Genomic DNA, 20,221 nt, shown 5'->3' with positions numbered 1-20,221 from the left:
TCCTTGTTCTTCAGCCTTCTTCATCAGATAGCAATCTCCAAGGGTTCCATAGCCGAGATTTCTTCGAAGCTTCGAATTGTTCATCGCCCCGTCGTCCCGGAATCGTCACCTTCGTTTCTTTTCTCTTCAACTTCGGTGAAAGGCATGATTTTCTTCCCTATTTTTCGTACCTATCAGCTATTATAGTGTGTGTATTGTGTATGCATCGAAAACTTTAAAGATTTTCAGAAAAATGTTTCGGCTTTCATGGAGTTTGTGACTTGTCGTGTGTTTTGATTTTCATGCTCACGTTTCTTAGCCATGGTTGCGTATGACTGCTGGTAGGTGTTCAGAGGGTGTGTGTGAGTGGCCTGGACTCGAATGGCTCAAGTGGTTCGAGCCAAACGAGCCCAGGAAAGCCAAAAAGTCGGACGGCCCCCCATGGATGCGCAGATTAGGGTTTGGGGAAGGGGGGTTCGGCTAAGGGCTCTAGGGTGCATGGGGCTGGGTCAAGGGCTAGTTTCGAACTGCCCAGACGTGAAATACGTCTGGGCGGCGGCGCTCCGGCCAGGGGCGGCCGGAGCAGGCCGACAGCAGCCAAGGAGTGGCTGCTGCTCACGGCCGCAGCAGAAACGAGAGTAGGGGCGATCGGGTTAGGGTTCTAGGTGGAGTTCTGGGTCGGGTTGGTGGTTCGGGTCAAGTCAGTGGGTCATGGGTTATGTTAGTTGGGTCCGGGTCCGGGTTAAGTTAGTTGGGCTCGGGTATTTTATTTTTAAGTTAATTAATAAGTCTAAGTGTTTAATTGGGCTAATTAGTTTAATTAAATTAATGGGCTATATTAAATTTTCTTAGTGGGCTTAAATAACTAATTTAAGTTAGTCCACTAATTTTTATGGGCTTTAGAGCCCATGGAAATTATTGGGGCAGTCTTTGGGCTTTTGGGCCCATTGGGCCAGAATAGAGTGTTAGTGGGCCAGAAAATTTTATTGGGTTTAGAAATGTGTTAATGGGATTAAGTATGTTAATGGGCCAGTCTCAGTGTTAATGGGCCAGAATTTAAGAAATTGGGCTTGAGTGTTTGGGCCAGCAGTTCAGTACAACCCATGAGAAATTGCATGTGTCCTGACTATATATTTAATTATTTTTATGCATGGAAGTTATTTTTAATATTTATATGTTAGTATGAAATTAAATTAAATATATATGAAGGACACACATTTTATTTAAGTACATGCATTCATGAAATAATTTTTATGCATGATTTAATGTTTAAGGTTGGGCAAAAGAAAATAATTTTATGTTGGAAGTTGAAGTAGTGCGACAATTTAAGGGGGATTCGTCCCCATATGTGAACTATTGAAGGGCAGTTTACTGCCAATTTAAGAGGTGATTCGTCACCGTCACGTACGTTGGTTTATCACGCTGATCAGTATTTAATGTATATATGGTTACACTATGGAGACGACCTTTCGATGTTAGAAAATACTTTGCTCAACAATGTTTATGTATTATTATGATATTCAAGTTTAATTTAAGTTTATGTTATGTTCATGATATTTTTAAGCATGCTCATTCATGTATATGTTATGTATTAGTATTAAAGTGATTTAAATTATTTTAAACCCTTGTTATGTTAGCATGTTGGGCCTCTAGGCTCTCTACATTGATATGGTGCAGGTGAGTACGTAGAGGAGGACGTAGTACCCACCGGCGGCGAGGACCTATGAGCGGACATGCAGTAACCCCGTGACTGTTGTCTGAGTCTACGTCATGTTTTGAATATTTTTATCATCTCATACATTTTAATTATTTTCAGTGGTGGATATTATTACTCATTTTATTTAAATATTTTCAGTGCATGCAAATTTTATTTATTTTGCTTATGTCAGTATTTTATTAAATGTTTGACTCAAATATTTAATTTATTAAAGGTTGCATTTTTATTTAAGTTATTTATTTTTAAATCTATTTATTCGGTGCATATATGTATGGGCATGTATATACATATTTTTACTTAGTAAGTGTAAAAAAAAAAAATTTTCCGCATATTTATTTATATTTAGAGAGTTAGGGTCGTTTTAACTTGATCACTATCATTCATTGGGTTCTTGACCGTATATCTTTCCCCGTGCCAAATCCATGTATGATATGTTAAATTCATGCCATTACAACACAAATGTGCCCTTATAGTGCAAACATCTTTCATCTGTAGATTACCACATCTTGTGCAAGGGCAAGGTATTTCATATGGATCGTTGGCATTTTGCATTGCAAATTGCAGAAAAGATTCTACCCCAACCTCATATTCATGTGATAATCTATTCGTTGACATCCAAGCTTTGTCCATTACTCATACAAATAAGCAACCAAAACTGAGTCTAATCCTTCAAAACTTAAAAAAAATTAATCAATGTTTTATCATTCTAGTTTGTTGAAGAAATATACCAGTTAACACAAATTTTCTAATCTTTATAATAAAATCCTTAAATATTGATCTAATCCACCAATCAACGGACTCTGGAAAAATAAGGAAAGAATTGATTCTACTAAGCAGCAATATTTGAGTGAAAAGGAGCGAATTTCTCAAAAAAATAAATTTTATGATTTGATATTCAACCAGAAACATAATGAAAAATTGTGAAAAGAATTCAATGGCAAAGAAAATAGTAACAAAACATTAATTCTCATAAAAATTTATCATTACTTCTCATTTGGTTGAGAAGATTGTTATTTTGAGATGAGAAATGCTATTTGTCAATTTAATGAACAAAATAGGAACATTCAGCTTGAAGATTTCTATGAAAATATCATTTCTGGACATTAAAAAATGATTCTATGAGCTTTGAAAGCAACAAATTTGATGGTTATACTTCAATAATCAGCAATAAGAAATGAAGAATATGATTGTTTTTCAATGTCCAGAAATGGTATATTTAATGTCCAATGGTATTTTTAATTTCCCAGTGGAAAATATTTATATTTTTCGACCATGCTTCTATAATTTATTTGATTGAAAATATCATTTCTGGACATTAAAAAATTTATGCAATGAAATCTATAAGCATGGTCATTTTAAACAATATGATAAAAATTAAATATTTATATTTTTCGACAAACAAAATGAATTTACCAAGTAAGAACCACTTTTTGATGGTCATATTTCAAAAATCAAAAATAAGAAATAAAGAAGAGGATTGTCTTACCAGCAGTATACCACAGGCAAGATTCACAGATCAGTTCCCATCCACAGAGACATTGGCACTGATGTTATCTCACACAGCTGGAAATAATCCTGTATCAATTTAGAACACGCACCATTATGGCCAAGAAAACACACAGAGAAGTTATCTAACACAGCTGGAAATAATCGCTATTTTATGCAAATATTTCCACCTTTTTCTTTCATGGATACCTTGAGTACTGTTGCATTCAAAATATAAATGATTTTTTAATGACAGCCAGCAAACCATAAAATGTAAAAATCATAACATATTATTTTCTCGTAGATTTTAAATTTGCGAGCATTATAGATCAGATTTGTTGAACCAGCGCAAATTTGAAGGTTATACTTCAATAATCAGCAATAAGAAATGAAGAACATGATTGTTTTTCAATGTCCAGAAATGGTATATTTAATGTCCAATGATATTTTTAATTTCCCTGTGGAAAATATTTATATTTTTCGACAATGCTTCTATAATTTATTTGATTGAAAATATCATTGTATAAAATATTTATATTTTATTGGTTTGATTCTTCATCCCTAGCTATTCTTTTAACATGAGTCTTAAAATTTTATATCTACTAGCTCATTGGGATAATTAGAATTGGTAATAGGTCTTCCAATTGCCATAAATTTGGCTATGCTCCAAGACGTCAACCAAAGAACTCTATTTCTCCTGAGAAAGCAGCTAACTTGACGGCCCACAAAAATAAATCCAACGTAAAGTCTAAACTAAGTGGGAATGCCGCAAACAGTGGTGTGTCAACAGAAAAGTCACCCGTCGTCGATGGTATTGATGAACTTGTGGAGAAGGAGAACTTCTCCAATGATGGCGCTTATACAACTAAAGTTGCAAGCATTAGGAATGATTGTGCATCGCCTGCAAGCAAAATCATAGGAACAAGTCAATGCAAGGCACAATGTAACGCCCCAAAATTATCTTATTGGACTTTATTTGAGATAATCAGAGATTTTAGAAGTCGAGGGCCGATTCGATTTTGATCAGGGACTATAATGTAATTTTTGGAATTTTCAGGGACTAAAATGCAAATTTGGACTTAAATAGATATTTAAGCATGTATTGACTCTTCTCCTCCACTCCATCTCTCCCCCATCGCCTTATCCACCATTGAAGCCGCCCCATTTCATTTTCAAGCTTTGGGATTTCGGTTTCCTGTCGATCCGTCCGTTAGAAATTATTTTCGAAGGCAGATTAGCGATTACGGCTGCGAGAGCTTCGTTCTATCGTAAGTTTTTCTACGATCAAGTTCTTTCTAGTTTTTGGATGTTGTTAGAATCGTTCGAGATTCGAGTATGTTGATCTTGGCAGAGTTCTGATCGTTTATTATATGTCGGTTTTGAATTAGAGCGACATTCGGATTTGTTTTGATTTTTGGAAGCTAATTTCGAAAGTTTGAGTTTTGAGATTGGTTGGGTTTGAGCTTTTGTTGTTGTATTAGCATTGATTCGTATTGATATCGATATTGAAATGCTGTCTGCATTTCCGATTTGTTCAGTTTATAGTCATTATGCCGTCAGTTTGAGTTTTGGATATCGTTTCGATGTTTTGAGTTATACCGAGCTTAGTATGAGTTTTGATATCGATTTTGATCGCTATGACTTCTTCTGATAGATTGATTTGAAGTCTTTGGAGTTGCGAGCCTTGCAGCTTGGATTAGTTTGGAAGAGTTGAGCCGGTATAGTATCGATGTTCTTCTTTATCGATTGATTTAACTTGACTTGGATATTGATCGAAGAATTGTTGTTTTCAGATTGAAGTTTTGGAACATCAAAGAAGAGGTATAAGATGACTTTGGAATAGAATAGGATGATTAACTCGAATCCGGATTGATTCGAGTGTCCTAGAAGAAATCACATACTGCATGTTTTGACTGCTTATTTGATTATATGATTGAATTTATAGTGACTGCATGAGATTACATATGCATTCATATTGAGCTTTGATTTATTCAATTTGAATTAGACGATCCAGGGATTGTGGTTGAGTGGCTTGGTAGGCGATTTACTACCTTGTCGAGTAGCTGACTGTAATGCCCTGGAGTCTAGAGGATTAAAACATGCCACGTCCATCTCGAGAGGGGAGTCGGTGTGATCGTTGGATGTTTTAACCTCGGGATCCCAAACCAAAGAAAGAAGGAAAGAAAGAAAGAATAGAAGAATTGCATTCGATTATCTGAGTCTGATAATCCCGAAGTTTTAAAGACATGCATATCATTTTAATTCAGTTCTTGATTGGATTAATTGATTATTTGAAGAATGAGTTCATATTATGATTTGATATGTTTACTTGATAGCATGTTAGTCTCTTTTACTGGGAATTGTATTCTCACCGGATTATCCGGCTGTTGCTTTGTTTTGTATGTGTACTTGGCAACAGGTGGGTCAGGAACAAGTCAGAAGAGGCATGGTTAGCTTCGAGGGAAAGATGTAGAAGTGAGACTCGGTCTAGAATTCGATTCCAGCATGTCAATCTAGTTTATGTTAGAACATGTTTAGTTATCGAACTTCATCGTTATATTGTTGTTGCATGTTCTCGACTTTGGTTTGGTTGTTGAACTCTTGAACTCCTGTTTTAAATGGAGGAATCAAGTTTGTAACGCATGTTTATGTTTCGGAGTATTGTATGGCTTGATGTTCTTATTTTTGGTGATTCTAGCACCGGAGCAGCCAGGGAGGCGCGCCCGCGCGCCTGCGCCCCTTTTAGGGCAGGGCGTCATGTGCGCCCGCGCCTCGAAAGGGCGCGGCCGCGCATGAGCCAGGGCGCCGTGCGCGCCTGCGCCTGATGAGGCGCGGCCGCGCGGGCCGTTTTATTAAAAAAAAAATGTCTTGGCTTTTAATGCTTGCTTATTTTTAATTACTCCTTTAATTGATGTTTAGAACCGAGGTTTCACATTAAGTGGTATCAGAGAGATAAGATTCTTGGATTGAATTTAGAAGAGAGCGGGGTAGATTGAGTCCGCTTGAATTTAATTCCTCGCATGTGATTGATTAATTATATGATTGAAGAATATGCGAGCATGCTTTATGATTGAGAATTATTGAATTACTTGAGAATGTGATTTAAATTTTAAAGCATGAATTAATTGAGATACGAACTGTATCGGGTTACTGGTTGCATTAATACTCTTGAGATCGATAGAGTATGTCGAGTTGAGGTTGTTGGACACCGGATAGATGTATTTGAGATTTTGTGTCCTAATCCTCTTGAATCATATTTTCTACTCGGCAAGTTTTGAACAGGATTCAACTAGTAGCGAACCCGATTGTACAGAATTGTTCTGTGACTGAACTGATGGATGTCACACCGACTCTGATAGAAGCATTACTGATGAGATGTCAGTCAATTTAACCTACAACTCTGAGGAGTTCTGAGAAAGAGTTTGGGTGTGAAAGCTGATTAGAAGAGATAGATCAGTTGTTTGATTCTCTAGACTACACCGACGAACGACGGATTCAGTTAGTTGTTTACCAACTGCAGGTATTGCGAAAGTTGGTGGATATTGAAGAAGAAAGCCTTAGAGAAACAAGGTTTGTTCGTTTCGTAGAGTTTGTTAAATCCGAGTTTCTGCGACAGACTTTAGTACTTGCTTTTACCAAGGATTCATAGACTCTAACTGCTCCTGACAATGACGAAGCAGGGCAACCGAGGTTGATTTCAGATTATTGCCAGATTCGGATCCGAGATGTTAGACGAGTGGATTTTTCCTCTGGTAAGAATTCTTGAGTTAAGAATTCCTTTCTTATTGTTTGTTGATTACCGTTGGTTACAGAAAGGTACGGAGGAATGTTTGATGTAGGTAGGTGATGTCTTCATTCAGCCCTTGTTGGTTGATTTAGCAGAGTTGTTGAGTTTGCTGTTGTCGTTCTAGTTGAGATTCCAGATTTGACTTCGAGTCGAGAGGATGAGTTCAACATTAATTTTAGATCAGACATCATCGACTGATAATCTGAAGGGAAGAGGTTTCAGAGATCGAATTCGGAATGAGGTACGACCGATTTGAATTTTTATCGTATAGATTGAATTGGAATTACATTTGCAACGTTTACGAGTCCTTGAACCGAATCTTCCAGAGAGTTGTAGATAAGTTCTTGAGTATTCTTATCGATGAATCTCTTATCCTTCGAAGAGCTGTATTGATATTTCAGATTCTTTAAGAATTGTTCGCAGATTTGCATGTCGATCAATTATGCTATTCTTTTGATGTCTGAATCTTGTTGAGACCGAGTTGTCTTTTCCTCGATCTTTTCTCTAAGAAGATGGAATTTTATTGAACACCTCAAGACTGGAACTGTTGTGAATTGATCTGGATCGACGTCCTTATCTGAATTTGAAGATTTTTGGATTTAGCGAATTCTATCGCGAATCCTTTGAAGAATTCTTATTGTTGAGAAGACGATTACTCAGCAGATTATATTCTTCTGTTTAGTTTGTATCTTTGAGACTAGTTCTTATTGAGTTCGAGGAGAGATTGAACAGCACCTCAGTATTATTGACTTCTTCGGTATTGATGACCTTTCGGTGCTTTGCACTCCTTCTTATTGAGAATTGAGACTTATTCTGTTTAGAAGAACTCCTTGTTTTATTGAGCATCGAAGAAGTTGAAGACGCTTGAGATGCAATGTTAGTTTCCGATTTGAGCCTCTCAGAGATCTTATTGATCGAAAGATTTAGCATCATTTTATTTGCTTGGAGGATTTCAGTAATCTGTTCTGATCTAGGAAGATAGAAGTTTTGATTGTCGCAGCCGAACTGATTTTGTATTGGGAGAGAGAGTTATAGAGGACGATTTATCTGAAGGCAAATTTTATTGTTATCCGGAGAACAGATGGTAACAGCTAAGATCTTAAGCTGTATGATCTGATCTTATTTTATCTACTTCAGTTGTCTTCTTTGACAGATGATTGCTGCACTTATGATAGAGTCTGGAACAGATGGAACGTTTATCTTGACTCCTTCATTCGACTTCGAACCAGAGTTGCTTGAGAACACTTTGGGATCTGATTCGACCTTTCAGAATCTGATGAAGATAGATCTGATCTGAGTATAATCTGAAATGCAGAATTTTTATTGATGCCTTATTAGCGAATAACTTTTGTGGTGCCAGATGTTTCGGTTTGAGACAGAGTATAAGGAGATTGGCACTTTGAAGTTTATTTAGAGTTCTTCCAGATGATCGGAAGATGTTTGATGAATTGAGGAATCAGATCGAATAGAGGATGAGGAAGCATGAAGTTCGAAGTATGGATTCTGATGTTTTGAACTGTCAACAGTCAGAGAGAGAACAATCCAAATTCTGTTGTACAGTATATTCTGATTTAGAATGGAATTGGGATCACAATTCGATGATTTTGTAGCAAGGCTATTTGTGAGTCCAAGATGAGATGTTATCTGAATATCGTTGATCGAGTAATGGAATCTTCCGTTAAGAATTCTTGACTTACTCTGTAGAATGAATGTTGTTACAGAATAGTATGAACGAACTCTCGAAGCTTTACAGTTGATGTATTGAATTGTAACCTGAACTGGTTGATGTGCCAGTGGTTATTGAACGACTGAAGTTGTTCGGAATGAACTTCTAGATTGGTCCCAATTGTCAGAACGAGTTCGACACTGAATGGGGATCCGAATTTTATCTTCAGGAAGTTCGTAAAGAGAACTTTCTCAGAATCATTTGCGAAATGAGTTAAGGCCGTTTTGAACTTTGAACAGGCCGTTTGATTTGAAGAATAATCCTATATTGTTGAAGAATTTTCTATTGACCGAATCTCTCAGAAGTATTAGTTGAAATTAGAAATTCTTATTGATGAATTTCTTGCTTCCGTGCTTTGAGAATTGTACTGATCGTACAGAGTTTTCGACAATCTTTTTAGAATTGTATGCCGATCAGTTGTAGACTAATCTCGATGTTTGAATTTTGTTTTGTATGTGTATTTGGCAATAGGTGGGTCAGGAACAAGTCAGAAGAGGCATGGTTAGCTTCGAGGGAAAGATGTAGAAGTAAGACTCGGTCTAGAAGTCGATTCCAGCATGTCAATATAGTTTATGTTAGAACATGTTTAGTTATCGAACTTCATCGTTATATTGTTGTTGCATGTTCTCGACTTTGGTTTGGTTGTTGAACTCCTGAACTCCTGTTTTAAATGGAGGAATCAAGTTTGTAATGCATGTTTATGTTTCGGAGTATTGTATGGCTTGATGTTCATGTTTTTGGTGATTCTAGCACCGGAGCAGCCAGGGAGTCACGCCCGCGCATCCTAGCACGCGCCCGCGCGCCTGCGCCCCTTTTTGGGCAGGGCGTCATGCGCGGCCGCGCCTCGAAAGGGCGTGGCCGCGCATGAGCCAGGGCGCCGTGCGCGCCCGCGCCTGATGAGGCGCGGCCGCGCGGGCCCTTTTATTAAAAAAAAAATGTGTTGGCTTTTAATGCTTGCTTATTTTTAATTACTCCTTTAATTGATGTTTAGAACCGAGGTCTCACACACAAGCTATAACTCCTATTAACTGTTATTCATCCCATGATAATGCATCAGTTGACATTGCTAGGAACTCGAACATCAAGGAAAATTCATTAAACTTCACTTTTTTTTACTTTTTTGCTTAATTTAATCATACTTATACTTCAGAATCAATTTATGCGCTTACTTTCTAGTATATTATTATCCTATATGTGTGTCCCCAAACAACAGAAAGCAGCGAGGAGCAGTGCAGCTGAAATCTGCCCAAACTCAATTCAATAATGTCACTTGAATCATCTCATTTAATAAATTCTTCTCTTAAAAATAATTTTATTCTTTCAAATACGTGAAGATAGTGTTTAAAAATATCTTTATTAGAATAAAAAAAAAAGTGATTGTGGAGGAAATTTTGCAGCTGCTAGCTTATTTTCCGAGAGTCGTGTGTCAAATTACTCAAAACCTCACACAAGTCAGTCAATGAGAGTAAAGCGCAAATATTATGTGCTTCGTCTATGCTATGAACATCTCGACATTCGGAGGTGCCCAAACAAGAAGGAACCCAAAAAAAATAAGCCCAAACAGATGAGCTAATGAAAGAACCCAAAAAAAAAAACAAAACAAAGTCTCGTTTTTCACCCTTTTCTCGACATTCACCGAAAACCCAGACAACAATAAATCTAGACCCTCAAAACTACTAAAAATACCACGAAGCATGAGCCCGAAGCAAGAGAGAAAGCAACGAAACTTACACAGTGAAAGTCGTGACACTGAAGCTCTGATCCAAGCTTTAAACTCACGATTGAAGTCACGATTGGCGTTGCTAAGGCTTGGGCTAGATGCAAAGAGGTCGGACAACCATTTTTCGGCGATCGATCGACGCCGGAGGTGAGCTGGGTTGAAGGGGGCGAAGGGTTTGGCTAGGGATTGAGTTTCTCTCGTTTCTTCTTAAGGCAGGCGTGTAGTACTATATGGGTTATTATATGTATTATATTTTTTAAAATATGTATTATATTTTTTAAAATATTAAAAATTAAAAACTAAATAAATAAATAACAACGACAATAGATTGCAAAATCTGTTGTCTTCGACCTTCAAAATAACGCTCATAGACAACGGTTAATTAAAACTGTTGTCGTAGATCATAAAAAAATCCGGTCAAAGACAACGGTTTTTAAAAACCGTTGTCTTTGATACATATACGACAATGGTTTTGTTAAAACCATTGTCGTTTTTAAATAAAAATATGGCCAACAACAACGCTTTTTGTAAAAACCGTTGTTAATGACTAAAAGACAGCAGTTTATAAAACCGTTGTCGTTTCAGTGTGGTTAATTAATATATTTGTTGTAGTGCTCACATACAAGCATGAAATAAAACAGACCAACTATTGATACTCAACAAGGATTAAAGCATGAAAATCGAATCTCATGAATAAACAACATCAAGGTCTTTCTCCCTCAACCAAGTATAAAAGTTTAGCCACAACGATTCATGAAAAACTCAAGAAAAATTGAAAAGAAAAGAAGAAAACTTGAGAGAGAGAGTTGTATAATACAAAACCTAGCCTCCAAAGAGATTGTAAAAGTCTGATCATAATCTCCCAAAAATGAATAAAAGCCTAATAAAAACTAGAGTACAAAATAAAAGAGTTTCTAAAAATAAAAATTCTTTCCCGAACCGACATCCGCGCTCGATCGCTTGAGTACGTCCGATCGAGCACATGAAAAATGGTGAATCTACTGTCTTGAAATTTTCTCGGCCACGCTCGATCCTATGAATTTCCCGGATCGAGCGCATGAAAAGTAGGGAGCCTACTGCCTTGAATTTTCAGATGTCGCGCTCGATCCTGTGAGTTCGTCCGATCGAGCGCATGAGCAAAAATATGATTTCTTCTTAAAACTTGATAATTCCTACACATTAAACCCAAGAGTATATTATGTAGCTAAATGCATGCATAAAACAAAATTAAGATAAAACATGAACAAAAACATATGAATGTATGCAAACTACTAACAAAATAACATTAAAATATGCAAACAAAATGCGACTATCAAATACCCCCACACTTAATCCTTACTCGCCCTCGAGTAAGTCGTGCAAAAACATAATGAAACAGAACAAACAAGAATCAAGAAATACTACGGAACACTGGCCTCAGTACTTTCAAAATTTTCACATCCATCCATATCCAACTCACTGACATTCTTTTGAAAATTTTAAAACACAGACTAATTTCACCGCACAAACTTATAAACTCCGCAACTCAAATTCAAAACACTATCTTCCAAATTCAATTCACATATTCATGGATCATGAGGGCTTTTCAAGGTTTCACAGGTTCAAAATGAATAGATAATAAAATTAACACACTCACAATCTGTCAAATGCAAAGAATTCTAGTGTGTGCGTGTTTCGATCAAAAATTCATACTCATCAAAAGTGTCATTTGACAGTCCATAGGCAAAATTCTCGCAACCCCTCTCCACTAGTATATTAGGCGACTGTGACTTGGTCAATAGGTCTTAATCAACTTATAATGTTAGGCTTAACTCATGGCTACAATGAAGGAGAAGGAATTCAAAGAAGGAGTAAATTATGCTCTTTTTGTAAAGTCCACTCCTTTTTATTCAGATTTCAACCTCTTTGCACTTCATTGATCTCCATTTTTTTTTCTATTACTTTTCACCAACTAATTCTTTTCTTTTTGTACAACTTTATTTATTCTTTTCTATCCGCTTTCACTAAAATCTTTTGTTTTCAAATTTCTTTCACCACACCATTCCATATTCACAATACAAAGTAGGAGCATAAAAATAATTTTGACATTCAACTTACTCCCTTAAAGGTATGAAATAGTGTTTAGGCTATAGGTAGTAGTTGTAGGACCTTGAAACAATGCCGAATGGGGGTTTACCACACGTTTACATGCATGCCACTCGTTTTTCAATTAGGCTCAAACAAGGTACTAGGGATAAATAATTCATTGGGTGGCTTGAAAAACTCAAACGATATTCAGAAAAATTGCCTACATCATTCCTAAGTCACAGTTTACCCGTATTGCGCCTCGATGGGTGTCCGAACTTGTTCTAGACATGTATCAATTCACCGTCAATTCATACAAATTTCAATCAGTGCAGAAAAGAGAAATCATCAACAGTAAACGATGGTCTTGCATAAAAGTCAGAAGTATGCACCTCATGTGCTCATATATAACGTGAAAGCTCAACAAGGCATCTAAGGATAATTCAAGAAAAAATTCGGCCCAAATAATCCAAACAATGCCTCAATCCTATCCATGTTTGTATGTTTCAAATTTTAGATTCAAGCACAAATCACCGAGTATATAGGAGTTCACTCGTCTATTTGGTTCCATCAGTGCAAAAATTTTGTTAGATAGGCATGGGATTCAGTTACTGAACAATAGAAATAACTCTTCATCATTGGCCAGGCTACCAGTTTCTTTCTCAATTCAAAACAAATGCAACAAAATGATATGACACTAACATGAACTAAATGCAACGACGCGACAAAAAACAAATGAAATGCATGAATGCACATGAAATGCGAAATGCATGAAACAAACCCCCCCCCCCCCCCCCCCCCCCCCCCCCCCCCCCCCCCCCCCCCCCCCCCCCCCCCCCCCCCCCTAACAAAAACAAGAAACAAACCAAAGAACAAAAATGTAAAAGGAATGCAATGCAAAGAAAAGTAAACAAGACTCTCCTGGTTTAGCGGTTGGCATCGTCCTCCTCTTCATGCTCAGGAGGAAAGACATGATTGGCGAGTGGAAACTCGAAAGGTGGTGGGAATGGTACATCCGGTGGAAGCGTGGTGGGGTCGATCCCTAGCCTCTCGGAGATGCCGCGACAAATGTAGTCCAAGGCCTGAAGATTCGAAGTTGTAGCTGCATTGAATGAATTTTGGTGCTGGGCGTAGTTGGCCAACTCCATAACAGTGACAGTAGTAGTTCGGCGGGGATGCGGCACAGGGCATACGGGATCGTGGACCGGCACAAACTTATTGTCCACCATGAATTGCCTTCTCCGATATGCTCATTTGGCATCAATAGCCGCTTTGTCAATCGGGCGCATTAGTTGCAACCACTCCTCGTCGGGTCGAGGTTGCACACCGGCGCGCAGGCACAACTGTGTGATGATCATAGGGAAGAAAAGACCCGTTTTCCATCCTCCCGTTCCGCAGCGTTAGCATAAAATTCCCTAACAATAGGGACAATGGCCGGAGGAGGTTGCTTGCAGAATGTTTCCCACCCACGGTTCAAGACTTGGACAGCCACATCACTTTCGTTAACTTCAAGATCTAAACCCCTTTCAGTAATAGGGGAGCGATGTTGTTTAGCATGATCATACCTATCCCAAGCCGTTTGGTTGACGAATCGGCCGGTGAGGTTTAGTGAAGCGGTTGAAGTCCTTGTTCCCTGGCGAGAAGATTCGCCTATCTCTCTATTGTGTTTCGGAGCCATGATATCTCAAATATTGCAAGAAAAATTGACAGGGGCAATTCGTCGAACACGTGGTGTACACCAAAAATTCCGGAGTTTCGAGCAAAATATGGCGGTGGAGATGTGTAGATGAGAGAAGAGATGATTATTCCAAGCCTTAGAATGACGCCTGCAAGAGATGGAGAACAATTGGTGAAGATTTTATAGAATTCAAAATTTGGGGGTTTAGGGTTGTAGGGGGGCCGAGAGAATGAAGAGTGGAGAATGGGGAAAATAAAAAAAGGAAAGGAAATAAATCGCGTAAAAGGGGGCGCGCTCGATCGCATGAATTCTTAGGATTGAGCGCGCCCAAAACATTTTCGGGGCAGTGAGTTTGGGATTTCCGCGCGCTCGATCCCATGAGTTTGCAGAATCGAGCACGCCCAAAATATTTTCGGGGCAGTGGGTGAAGGATTTTTGTCGCGCTCGATCCTATGAGTTTGCAGGATCGAGCACGGTGACTCTGCAGTAAAAACCATTTTTTTTTCAAAAATCAAACAAAGAAAAACAAACCAAAAATTAAAATTAAAAAAAAAACAAAAGGGAAAAAAACACTAGGTTGCCTCCCAGTCAGCGCCTTTGTTTACGGTCGTTGGCTCGACTGCAAGCTTCAGTTCCTCAGGATGGTTCATATCTAGTTTCCTTGTCCACCTTCACCCACTTGAGAAATTTTCCAGTTAATTTCGTCCTATGCTTCCTCTGCTTTGATTTCTTGGGGATTCCTTTTGATCGATCCGGAGGAAGTTTCAGCTCAGTTTTAGGTACCTGCAAATCAGAGATAAAAATTTCAGCAATAGAATTTTTAGCAAGTTGTGTAATAACTTCCTTCAACTTACGCTCATTCAAAACTTCCTTGTGTTCTTGCGACAAGTGATTAATGACATCAAGATTATTAACAACACTTTCACAATCAGGAATTTGCAGAGTATCAAAAATATGAAACTTAACAATCTCTCTATCAAACTCCATAGTGAGAGTGTCATTGTTAACATCTATGATGGACTTCGACGTTTTAAAAAATGGTCTTCCTAATAAAATTGGACTATCCACATCATTGCTTTTCATATCAAGCACATAGAAATCAGCAGGAAAAATCAAATTACCAACTTGCACAAGAACATCTTCTAACAGACTCCTAGGATAAATAGTAGATCTATCAGCCATTTGGATAACGATTGCAGTTTCAGTCAAAGGCCCAAGATTTAAGAAAGCATAAACGGAGTATGGCATGACATTAATCGATGCTCCTAAATCTAGCATGACCGTGTCAAGCTGAACATCTCCTGTTTTACAAGGAATAGAAAACATACCTGGGTCCTTGCATTTTGTAGGTATTTTGTCTTTGAATTACGGCAGAGACATGTTCTCCCAATTCAAATTTCTGACATCCCTTCAATTTTTGTTTCCTTTTCGTAGTACACAATTCTTTTAAAAATTTAGCATAGCGAGGTACATGTTTGATAGCATCTAACAAAGGGATATTTACCTCGCATCTAAGAAAAATTTCATACATCCCCTTAATTACATCATTTTTCCAATACCCTTTCAATGCTAAGGGAAAAGGGGCTACAGGTTTATACTCAGAAAAAGGAGGAAACTTACCTCTTGGTGCTTTCTGAATTGTTTCGTCCTTTTCTACCTTGGATTCCTGCTCATCTTTGTTCTGTACTGGTTCTTTCACCACTTCTTCATTAACCTTAAACTCCTTTCCACTCCTCAAGGTGATTGCACTCACATTCTCCCTCGGATTCACCACTGTCTGTGATGGTAAGCTGTTAGAATTCAGTGCCTCCAACCTGTTGTCTGCGGTTGCCAACTGCCCCATTTGAGTGTTCAACTGAGCTGCTAAGGTTAGGTAAGTTAGATCCTACCTATATAGGCACTATCCTCACATACATCTAACTGTTGACATTTTATCAATAAATGTGGGGTCCATTATTTGTAGCAGACACCATAGATATTGATAAATGATCATCCTTAGATCTATCATGAGGGTAATGTCTGTAGTGACCCAACCCGGATCCACTACCTAATCAGAGTTAGAGTAAAAGCGCATGCAATAAAAGCTTAAAGCGTAAAGTGCGGATAATTAAAATACAACAAATCCAATCGGCAGAATACAACCGACGGTAACACAAGTGTATAAGTACTGTTATACAACCAAATCGAAGGTTCAGGGTAAATAAATCCCTACCCTCTACAACCTCGCACTCTCCAAAGCTTAATCCTGCTGAGAGCCGCCTGGACCGTCCAGCCTCAAACCTGCCCCGCCACAAGGTACACAACGAATACCCACAAACACAGGGGCGTGAGCTAGAACGCTCAATACGAAGCAATGATATAAATACAAATATGCGTACACAGATGATTTAAAACTCAAGTGAAAACACTTGCTCATGGCGCCGAGAATATACAGTACCGGCTAGAGAGCTACTCCGCGGGGTACTCGTATACTCCATATCAGGGCTGAGCCAACCCCATCCTGACCCGAATCCAAAACAGGATACAAGCCTCATGTGGAAACTGTCATACCCGGCTCAAATCGAAAATGAGATCATTGTTCCCTATGGAGACTGTCAATGACTCACATCTCTCCGGATGTAGTCACACGTAAAATCATGTATGTGCTAAGAAGATAAAACATGCTAAAACATGATAAAGCATATAGCACATACTCATGCAACATACATGCAAATATATCATGTCGGCTATCTCGGTCAGTACTTATGTACCTCTAACACTGCTGGTCAAACCTAGCTCCACTGACCTAGACTTCAAGCCTACAAGTCCAGTCTACTGCTACTACAATGCAAATATCCATGCATCAACAATTAAGCTCTAAAAGCCTTAATTAAGCTATTGTATACTCCTAAATATTTTTAGGATGCCAAAGCTATACATGCATCCGTCGATAGCCTTTTGCTGTCGATAGCCTCAAAACTAGGCCATAGCTCCACGACGACGTCTAGATCACTAAGCCACTTCCGGATTCCCCGTAGGACGCCTAGATCTCCCTAGATCTGAGTTAGAAGGCTTAGGAATCGAGAGAGAAGAAAGAAAATTGGTGCGAGAAAATGAATTCTCGGACCCTCTATTTATAGACAGCGTTCGGAACCTCCGATCCCGGTTCGGAACCTCCGATCACGATCGGAACGTCCGATCACACCTTCAGAGCTTCCGATCGCTCAATATTACATCAACCATTACGTCACCTTGCTGACACAAGCAATGACGTGTGCCCTGGTCCTGATCGGAGCTTCCGATCTCGCCGACAGAGCTTCCGATCTCGATCGGAGCCTCCGATCCTGGCACGGAGCTTCCGATCCACTTCGGATCCTCCAAATTCTACTTCGGAGCTTCCGATCCTGCTGAACCAATTCAACTAATTCGAGTGCTCTGAATCCATTTCTGAAGTCCGTTATCCCAACAGAAACTCACTTAATCATGTTTTAATTAATCTAAACATGATCACGTGATTAATTACTCATTAATCACTAATTAGAAATGTGGGTTACTACATTCTCCCCCACTTAAGAAATTTCGTACTCGAAATTTAAGTCTTAGAGGAAAACATAATTAGCCAACCAAATGTTCTTTATTACAACTGAACAAGTATAAACTTCATACAAGGAAATACAGGAGCTCAAAACAACTCGGGGTGTTCGGCTCGCATCCGGTCTTCCAATTCCCAAGTAGCTTCCTCTGTCCCTCTGCGTTGCCACTGTACCATCACCAACGGTATACGCTTGTTAAGAAGTACCTTGTCCTTCCTGTCAAGAATCCGCAGGGGTTTCTCCACATATGATAGATCCATATCTACCTTTACCTCGGTCGGATGCAAAATATGCGACTCGTCCGCCACGTACTGCCTCAACAAGGACACGTGGAACACATCGTGGATCTCTGAAAGATCGGGTGGCAAGGCCAGACGATAAGCCACATTCCCAACCTTCTCGAGAATCTCGAAAGGACCAATAAATCTAGGTGTTAGCTTACCCTTGCGACCAAACCTCATCACTTTCCGGAAAGGTGACACACGCAAGATCACATGCTCTCCTACCTCAAAATGTAACGGTCTCCGGTGAGTGTTCGCGTAACTAGTCTGTCTATCCTGGGCTGCCTTAATCCTGCGTCGGATCAACTCTACTGCATCAATCATCTGCTGAATCATCTAAGAACCCTCAACCTGACGCTCGCCAACCTCGTCCCAAAACAAAGGTATGAGACCTCGATTCCAAACAACTAATCTCGGGATTAAACAACAATAAGGCATACAATAACCAAAGGTTAAAAGCAATAAGATTTTTTTTTTTGAAACAGTGCCTCGCTCGATCCGCATGATCTTGCGGATCGAGCGAGCAACTTTGCCAAAGTTACTGCCCGAAAAACTCAGCCCTCGCTCGATCCGCAATATCTTGCAGATCGAGCGAGCCACCAAAAATTTGAAACAGAGGACAAAACAGCTTGCCCTCGCTTGATCCGCAAGATCTTGCGGATCTAGCGGTGACAGAAACAGAGCAAAAACAGCAGAAATCATGCTAGAACTTGAGTCCAAAACCAACAACATTTTATCATGCATTACAATCACAAGTTCTCCAACTAACATGAAATTCTAGGGTTACACAACCGCTCAAAAGTATTGGATTTGTAACGACAAACTTTCAACACAGCTCGCATAAACAATACAATAACATAACGAAGTTCGATATCTAAACATGTTCAAATACAACTAGGTAGACATGCTGACACGACTTCTAAACCGAGTCTCACTACTAGCTCTCCCTCTTGTTGCTAACCAGGCCTTCGCTGACTTGGTCCTGCCCCACCTGTTGCCAAGTACACATACAAAACAAAGCAACAGCCGGATAAACCGGTGAGAATGACATTCCCAGTAAAAACAACATAACAAGTAATGAATATACAACATGCTATCAAACAACATATTCAAGTTGAAGCTAATGATATGCATGTCTTTAAAACCAGGATATCAATTCTGATAAACAAGGGAGTACTGCTCTGCTTTTGGGATCCCGAGGATGAGATCACGTAACGACTCACCGACTCTCCCAATCGAGGTGGTGCCACGTATCCCACTCCTCTAGACTTTGAGCAACCATAATGAGTATGCTAGCACTAGGCGAAATACTACAACCTAGGCCACTCAATCATAGTTCCCAAACGTCTAAACAAAAAGGACGGTTCTGCCCGCTGAAATCAAAGTAGGATCAAGATGAATGCATAACAGAAACATAAACATAAGCCACATAACAAAACTCAATCAATCAACCAAATACAAGTTCCACATGCTAGAACAAGTATCGATGCAATATGTGATTTAAAAAGGGAAACTCGAGAACCAACAGTCCCGAGTATGCTATCCCGCTACGATGACTGCTTTTACCTTTCAATGCAGTAGCTCCAACTCTGGCTAAGCTACAACAAAAGATTGTATCAAAAGCTATACAATCTAAACAACAACAACGGTTCAAGGCGAATCTCTTTACCGTTCTTCGTCCAATCTCTTGACGATCAAAAGGCTGATTAACACTGGCTTCACAAACTCCAAACGAATCTGTACGGAGACAAAAAGTGATCAACAACAACGTTCAACTCAAGCAAAAGTCCAACAACCCAAAAATGGTTCAAATCTCTAAAACTCAAACCGGCGGCATAACGGCTATAACTGAACAAACCGACAACGCAGACAACAGTTCAATAGCGATAACAACTCATATCAAAGCCAATACACCCATATCAAGGCAATTCCAACAAATCTCAAAACCACATTTTCGAAAATGGCTTCCAAAAATCATAACAAATCCGGACATCGCTCTAATTCAAAATTGACAGATAATAAACGATCAGAACTCTGAAGAGAACAACATTCTCGAATATAGAACGATTCTAACAACATCCAAAAACTAGAATGTATCTGATCATAAAAAAACTTACGATAGAAAGAAGCTCTCGCAGCAGTGAACGCTAATCTGCCTTCAGAAATAATTTCCAATGGACGGATCGAGCTCGGACTGAAATCCCAAAGCTTG

The sequence above is a fragment of the Henckelia pumila genome, chromosome 4 (genome assembly GCF_033568475.1).
Source record: "Henckelia pumila isolate YLH828 chromosome 4, ASM3356847v2, whole genome shotgun sequence".
Taxonomy (NCBI): Eukaryota; Viridiplantae; Streptophyta; class Magnoliopsida; order Lamiales; family Gesneriaceae; genus Henckelia; species Henckelia pumila.
Note: the sequence above shows the minus strand (reverse complement) of the source record.